Genomic DNA, 6,244 nt, shown 5'->3' on the forward strand with positions numbered 1-6,244 from the left:
GTTCATTGTGTGCATGAAGGGTATGTATGTCTTTATGCGTGACGGGCTAAGCCACAGATGGGTCTTTGGACCTTTTGCCTGAAGCATAGTGAGTGTTTTCTGAGAAATGTCCGGATGTCAAAGAAGATCGTATTTAATACGTTTGGCAAGGGTCATTGAAAATGTTGTCTCAGATCATAAAAGGAAAAAAGGAAAAAAGAAAAAGGGAAATGTTGTGTCCCCTCCATAATTTTTTAATTTTTTTTTATACAAGTGATATTGGGGAGAGGGAAATTGAACCTATGACCTGGGGTGTAAGGGCAAATGCTTTTAACCACTTAATTACAAGGCGCTTGCCTCTCCATAATTTACATTAAGGTAACCATCCAATGTCGTAGGCTCGATACACCCTTTTCCGAATATCGCTTGTATAAAAAAAAAATAATAAGAATACAAAATTTTGATTTCAAGTTCCTCCCCAAAATGGTGTAGGGTATCAATTTATAAATTACGTTATTAACTAGCGCTTGGCATAGTTTTTATTATTTTTTTAATGTTTGAAGAAGTTTCAAGTGTAAATCAAAGGGGTGGCCTTGGTGTGAAACTCGCATGTGAGGCCCACTCATCCGTGAGAGATCCGCTAGGCAGGCCTACACAAGAATTTCTCCAAAGGAACATGTTGTGGCAGTTAAAATGGTCTTCTATTTATTATCAGATGATTAGTTGTTAGACGTCATTATGAAACATGGCTGATGCCCTATGTAGCAGTTACTTAAGAAAATAAATTTCCATTAATAAGTGAGGCTCATCATTAGCAGGTCATGAATTCTGTAAGGTATACCAACTTTGATTGGGACAATAATTCCTGACCAACCAAATGTGCTTCCAAATTTGGTTCCCACTCCCAAAACACTTGCTTTCTCTATGACTCAACTGAACGACTGATTCAGTCCAGCAGCAAGTGGTTAGTTAAACTTTTTTTTATAAAAAAAATCCACTGAAAACTAATTTTTGATTATTGCAGTCTGAAATATGAATAAAACATTGTTCTGCTAAATGTTACCCGTTAATCCAAGAACTTTGTCATGCACAAGAAAGTAGTGTAGAAGGTATCAGTTTAGTTATTCCCAAGAGCACACGTCTCAGCTCGAATTAGTACATCGGGAACAGTTTGGTCTCTGAAGCATGAGATAATACGGCGATGTAATACTTCATCTAGTAAAATCATTTACACATTCAGACTCAGGTCATCCATGGCATTGCCAACTGGCAAAATCTCATGAATATAAGAAAAAATTTCCTGTATAGGTCAGATCCTCTTGATTTTTGAAAATGTTCCCGTTTCAGAGAAGTAGGTGCTTTGAGTTCCACCGCCGAGCTGGTGTGCATGAGCCTGTGGATTTGAGAGCTCGATCCCCTGTAGGTAAGAATTTTCCAAAGGTAAGAAGTAGGTTTCTATGTCACTAGCTTGGAAACCAATGCATTTGCGAATATGAGAGGTTTTTCAAGTGTAAGGTAAGAAGTGAAGTTACCTGCACAGGCGTAAATGCTAAACTTGAAGTGAGTCCAGATGTAGCACCACTGCTTCCATAATTCTTCTCCTTGAACCTGAAAATAATATGCAGCTCATGATATCAGGTCAAGGATCATTATCTCATACTTTTAGACAAATAAATCAGCACAGAAACACAAATGACAATCCATATTAAATCACTGGGCCATAAAAGAAGACAATAATTAAAACCAGCAAGGAAAAGCGTACTTCTTAGCGACTTTGGCAGCAAGTTTGCTCTGACCCATTGATACACGCAGCTTGCCACTCCCAGCTTGACCAAGCATTCCATAACCTTCACCCAGTCCATCACCTATTATCAAGGAAGACAAAACATGAGTTTAATTAAGAATGTAAATGGTAAACATATTCCATGCAATTGCACAGATCCCAACCATTCATGTAAATGGGAACCCCACTACAATGGAAAATTGAGATCCTCATTGTAGGAAGTGTAAAAATGTAAGTGTTATTGGAAACTTCCTGTCTCCTGTAGAACTTCACAATATGCAGCGCAAAATATTCAATTTTTTCCTTTTCTTATTGGGATATAAATCAAAATTAGAGATAAGGTGCACCCTCTGACCACAAGTTTTGACCCCAAAAAACAAAACCCTTCAATATAAGACATGCATATTGGACCTGTGCATTAAGGATAAAAAAAGAAAAGATCTCAGGATGCCCAAATTCTTTTTCTCTGTATAATTGGAAAATTAATAATGATCACTCAACAGGCCATAGTGACTCAACACAGATCTATAAAATAAACAGGCAACATAAGAAAATCTACAAATTAAATTTACTAACAGAAGACAGAAAAATACCTAAGGAACTCTCTTCAGGTATACCAAATTGCATCCTATTTGCCAGCTTCCTCATGTCCGTTATCGCATATCTGTAAAAGTAAATATCAGTATATGAATCAACAATTACTAAACAAAGGTAAAATAGTAGAAACACTGCACTACCTTTCCTTCATCTTCCTTAGCCGACGACCACCTCTCTTCTTCTTAGGTTCAGAATCTGGAACTGGAAGTGGTTTAGGTTGTTTTGCAGGAGGAGGCTCCTGCCATTTCTCAATTTTCTTACGTATCTCCTCCCGAATGCCCTTCCAGTGTTTCCAGATGGATCTCCTCTCGTTGAATCCACCCGTGCTGCAAGTGTTGATTTTGCAGCCAAGAGTCGGCAAGCACGCATCCTCAAAGAAGGGGGTGTAGTTTGAAATATTTCTGTCTGCTCAACATAACCAACACGAAATTGTGATGTTGCAGTGGAAAACCCAGCAAGGTTTTTTCTCTTAGCACCAAGAAGCTGAACATTACAAGCAGGCATCTTAGCTAAGGATACAAGACCGCCAGCTGTCCCCATTAGTTTCGCCGCAACAGCACTCCCAACTATAGCAGAAAGATTTGGTGCAATAAAGCCCATTCTACTTTCAACGAAATCAAGAACCTTCTTCTTTGATGAATCAAGAGCAAGGGCTCGATCGCATGCCTCATTTGTTTTCGTAAGGACTTCCTCTGGAAGCGGCTTGCCACTTGTAGTTGATGCTGTAACTGACACAACCATAATAATTGCGGAAGGTAAAAGCCCCTCCAGATCAACAAGGGTTACATCCATTTCATTCCCAATTTTCTTAACAACTCGAGCGTAATCAATCGGATGATGCACAAGTGATTCAAGCTCTGGAAACTTTGGGCGATACTTATCACGAATAAAATTGTGGATGATTACAATTTCATTCTCAATGTCAACGGACAAAGCATTACAGTCCACAATCAGCTGGTATTCTGGATCATCTTCTAAAACTATTCCATGACTTGACATATCAGAACCCTTCTCCAAAGCCTCTTCCACTTTCTACAATTTAAACACCGTATTCCATTTACATACATGTCATTAAGCACATTCCAGTAATAAAAATGGAAAAAGAAGATGGGGCAGGGGGAACATAGAACAGTACTGAACCACAAAGGAAGAACACATATAAGTACTTTTAAAATAAACACCAAAATTAGTTTCAATGTTGAATGGTTTTTAGTTTCAATTTGATCTACTCTCACTCTTCTCTTCCTTACCTCTCTTGTATTTCTTCTATAAATTATATTTTTTAACCTACTCCTGTCTTTATTTAAAAAACCAAAACCAAAATCTTAATCAAACAGGGCACACAATACATGTTTAAAAAGCCATGTCCATAAAGTTAAAACCCCCACCCCAACCAAAAAACACGTTAACTGCAACAGCAGTCATCCTAAATGCTAATACATCAAAGAAAAGGATAAGCATTAAGAATATATAAATACAGTAAAGAAGTCAAAAGATAATGTTTGAGCACAAAATAATATAAAGATTTCAATACTAGAAAGTACTCCATGAAGAAAATCGGGACATTCCTATTATAACAAACCTGCATTATATCAGTATATCTTTGCGTTTTCTGCAATTTTGAAACACTATCCAGATCATCGTAATTAAGCGTTTCCAAGTCTGCCAAGTCCCCATCAATATCTTCTTCCATGTTTCCAGCATCAGCATCATCTTCAACCTGCGAAAAGAAAAAAAAAAAAAAAAAAAAAAAAAAGAAGTAAGTACTTATACTGCAGAGATTGAGAATTTGATATAGAAATGAATTTTTAACATCTCATTTACTAGCTTTGTAAAAGCTGGTCGTCATGATTTAAGGAAAAATATACTCACAATAACATCAGCTTCATTGTCAGATAGTTCATCAAGGTCTGCAAGAAATGAATCAGCAAGAGTCGCCTGCAATTACCCCAGAGGAATGTCAAAATTACGTAGCTTGCTCCTAAATTTGTTACAGCATCATTAAACTAAGAAAGTAGATTTTAGTGCATCTCAGAAACCAATAAAGCTTAGCAAGGAATACAAAAGCAAATAAATAACTCACCATCCTTTCAGGTTCAAGCGGCGTGAGCTTCCAACAGTTGGTGCCTGATAAAACTGAAAATTAAAACTCAGAAATTCAGAATCTTTATGCAGAAATTAAACTACGCAGAAAACCCAATTTAGTAATCATATTTATAGCTCGAAAATTCTTTTATTTGAAAAAGAAAAACAGAGTTCTAGCAAACAGAAGGCACACCAGACCCAAATTCTCAATTTTTAAATAAAAATCAAATCAGAAAATGAATTGTGAAAGAAAGAAGATATGAAAAAACATACCGTAAAGAAAATTCAGAAATTAAACCCTAAATTAGACATACCTGAGGAAGTAGAGCCGATTAAGAAAAACAAACTGGGGTATGAACTTGGATGTGAAAACGAAAAATAAGAAAGGGATGGGCCGCTGGGACGAGACTATGAGTTACCGAAGAAGTTCAGAAGATAATAAGAATCAGAAGAGGATTGGATGAAGAAGATGATGAACGAAAATTAGAAGAAAGAGAAAAGAAGCGGGTGAACTTAGACGCGCAGCAGAAGGGCTGTGAGGAATGGGCTTTGCTGGGTCGAAAATAATAGGGCAGAAGGGCTGTGAGGGATGGGCTGCGCTGGGTCGAAAATAATAGGGGTTTCACTGAAACATCCAAAATGGGGTTGAAATTATAAAAAAATTCAAGCACTATTTAAACATATAAACACACTCAAAACCCATCATTACACACACTCAAAATCCATTTATAAACACACCCAAAAAGTTGACTTTGGGGTTGATTTTGACTGTATTTCCATGTTTAAATAGTACTTGAGATTTTTTTATAAATACATGTCTAAGATTGAGTTTATTTATAAATTTGTAAAAATAATACAAGAGAAATGCCAGCCACAAGAGAATGTTTTAACAATTTAAATGTTATAGCCGCCCGGCTATACTATTTGAATAGAATATTTAAAAGTATAATCTGTCTAAACCATAGTATAGCCGCATGGCTACCCTGCAAGTAGAATATTTTAATAGTACAGCTAGAGTCTTTAAATTGAGACCACGCATGCCTCACACATCTTTCTTATATCAGACAGCTTCTTGTGATTGTGGCAATAAGCCTAGTGATAGATTCTTTTAACTTCATCATTCCCAGAAGGACAATGATAAGATCAAAAAGTTTTGAATAAAACAGCATTGCCAGAGCAAAACATTCAAATGGCTCACACCGAACCACCAACGACAGGAAAACAGAACACTACTGATACAAATTCTTCCTCTTATCAAATAAGGCAATAGGAAAAGTTTTGAGGACGAAAAAAGATGCCGTGGGCAAAAAGACAGATATCACAATTGAATCACATAGCTAAACACACTGGATTCACCGTATAAATTTTGCAAAAACCCTATATAGTAGCTTTAATGAATTCAGATGAACATTTAAGAAGGGGGATCAGTGATTGAACTCACAGCGTATTTGGATGCTCGGCACAGAGACTCCATTGTCCGCACGTCCCAAACACGACTTCACCAGAAACATTCAAAACATGGATTAGAATAAGGAAAAGAGATTAAGATATGAGTATGGAAATCTGTTACACCACAAGTAATATTCAACAAGGAATGTATTATGCAGGAACACTTACAGATCAAATATGGCTTTAGATATTGGCCAAAGTCTTTGGTTTGCATCTGCCACAGCTTCTGCATGATTTACATATCTTGAATTGATATGTACTAGCATATGTTTAGCACATCTCAACAAAATAAAAAGAAATAAGGGGCATAACAACAAGATATTAATCATACGTACCTAAAGATATACCCAA

At 36.6% G+C, this 6,244-nt stretch overlaps 1 pseudogene across 1 annotated transcript; it reads right to left on the reverse strand.

The window, feature by feature from the left end:
* Positions 1–1,322: 1,322 nt before the first annotated feature.
* On the reverse strand, positions 1,323–5,013 carry LOC103336600 (U4/U6 small nuclear ribonucleoprotein Prp31 homolog; annotated as a pseudogene). The gene is made up of 9 exons (XR_016124960.1): positions 4,759–5,013; positions 4,443–4,495; positions 4,232–4,297; positions 3,942–4,079; positions 2,500–3,391; positions 2,356–2,426; positions 1,742–1,844; positions 1,512–1,587; positions 1,323–1,396 (listed from the first exon to the last, which is right to left on the reverse strand). The product of XR_016124960.1 is annotated as a U4/U6 small nuclear ribonucleoprotein Prp31 homolog (transcript).
* Between the last annotated feature and the right edge of the window lie 1,231 nt (positions 5,014–6,244).

Source organism: Prunus mume, linkage group LG1 (genome assembly GCF_029339155.1).
Source record: "Prunus mume cultivar Tortuosa linkage group LG1, ASM2933915v1, whole genome shotgun sequence".
In the NCBI taxonomy this organism is placed as follows: Eukaryota; Viridiplantae; Streptophyta; class Magnoliopsida; order Rosales; family Rosaceae; genus Prunus; species Prunus mume.